Genomic DNA, 2,024 nt, shown 5'->3' with positions numbered 1-2,024 from the left:
GAGAGATACCGTAGTAGCATAAAGGAAGGCATACATTTTGGGAGGAAGGTGGAAAACAAGAAAAAAAAAGGAAGTGAGGGAAGGGGGAAAGGAGAAAAGAGGGAGGGAGGGAGAGAATACAGCTCACAGCCTCTAGAAATTTGCAGCTTTATGATAATTGCTCAAACAAGGATCAAACAAATACAGACTGTGTGAAACAGAAATACAGAAAGTCAAACTGTGTTGTTTTGAAAAATTAAAAAAAAAAGAAAAGGAGGGGTTAGTCTGAAAGAACTTCTCTGAAGAGATAAATTAGTGGCTCCGTCCTCCCAGACCCTTCACATGACCAATAGGAATCCCAACAAATGCCCAGTGGAAATTTTGCTCAACTAATATTTGGCAACACTCCTGTTGTAGGATCCCAAATGATCTCAGACAGGTATTGTCCCTATACCTTTATACCAGAAGTATGGTCCCCTGGAGCTAACACCTTCTTCAGAGCTAATTTCACATCCTTATTTCTCAAGGTATAAATCAGAGGGTTGAGAGAAGGAGTGACAATATTGTTTAACACCTGAATGACAGAATCCAGCCAGGGGCTGGAAACAGGCCGGAGATAGATGAGCATCACAGGCCCATAGAACAAGAGGATTGAAATCAGGTGAGCACTGCAGGTGGAAAAGGCTCTGCGTCTGCCTGCCGAGGAGCTGATTTTCAGTATGGAAAGGAGGATGCGACTGTAGGAAATCAGGATGAGGAAGAAGCAGGTTAGAGTCACAACATCCACATTAGTAAAACTCACTATCTGTGCAAGGGAAGCATCTGCACAGGCCAGGGGCAGCACCACTGGAATGTCACAGAAAAAATTGTTCACCTCACAGGGGCCGCAGTAGGGTAGCCGAAAGATGAGAAATGTGAGGACACTTCCGTGGAGACAGCCCCCCAGCCAAGTGCCCGCTGTCAGGCCAGTACACAGCCTGGGGCTCATGATGACTGGGTATCTCAAGGGGTGACAAATGGCCACAAAGCAGTCATAGGCCATCATGGTGTAGAGGAAGCACTAGGTGCCACCCAGGGTGTGGTAAAAGAAAAGCTGGGAGGCACAGCCTTGGAAGGAGATGGTGCGGCTTTGCCCCGTTAGGTAGAGCATCATTTTAGGGGAACTCACTGAAGGGAAAAATACATCAAACACTGACAAGTTCCCCAGGAAGATATACATGGGGGTGTGGAGTTTGGAGGAAGCAAGAATAGTGAAAAAGATGAGTAGGTTTCCCAGTAGGGTGAAGAGGTAGAAGGCCAGAAACAGGACAAAGAGCAGGTTCTCCAGCCCTCCAGTGTTGGGAATTCCCAACAGGATGAACTCTGTCACGAAGCTCTGGTTCCTCATGTTTATGCATCAGGTGAGCCTGGAAAAGAAAAGCAATAATCATAATGTAAATCCACAAGTAACTGAGAGTAGCTTCCTAACACAGGGATTACTGTCTAAGGTCGTGACTGCAAGCAACAGAATGACAAGGACACCATGAGAAATCTGGCCTGGTGCTGACTGATCTCTCACATTCGGCCTTCATGTGACCCATGAAGAAGCAGAATAATCGGTCTTTTCAGTTGGCAGAACTCTTTAATCCTTGTTACCAGATTTATGCAGTTGCTCCTAATCTTGTTCATTAACAAGGAAATAGGCATATTTCAGAACCATCTTCTCCATCACCACATGGCCAATTCATTTTAAATCAGCCATGTCATTTTGTGTTTGCAAATAAGGCAACTACACAGATAGATGCATATAAGTGCCATGCACTTATTTATTTTTACATTTAAGAATATTTTTCCATTATTCAACATTTAAATGAGGAAAGCACATAATTCATATTTATAATGTACTCACACACACACAGCAGTTAGAGTGTGTAGAGGAAAGTATTACATGGGAGATGGAAATAACCACTGTATTGCAGTACAAATAATTTCTACTCAGCTAGATCTCACAAAGGCAAAATCCAATAGCATTAATACCATCTGCCTTTATTAATTAAATCAGTTCT

At 43.4% G+C, this 2,024-nt stretch overlaps 1 pseudogene; it reads right to left on the bottom strand.

The window, feature by feature from the left end:
• Positions 1–427: 427 nt before the first annotated feature.
• LOC133763941 (olfactory receptor 10D3-like) lies at positions 428–1,366 on the bottom strand (annotated as a pseudogene).
• Between the last annotated feature and the right edge of the window lie 658 nt (positions 1,367–2,024).

Source organism: Lepus europaeus, chromosome 7, assembly GCF_033115175.1.
Source record: "Lepus europaeus isolate LE1 chromosome 7, mLepTim1.pri, whole genome shotgun sequence".
Lineage (NCBI taxonomy): Eukaryota > Metazoa > Chordata > Mammalia > Lagomorpha > Leporidae > Lepus > Lepus europaeus.
The sequence above is the reverse complement of the archived record's forward strand: the minus strand, read 5'-3'. Positions and strand labels throughout refer to the sequence as shown.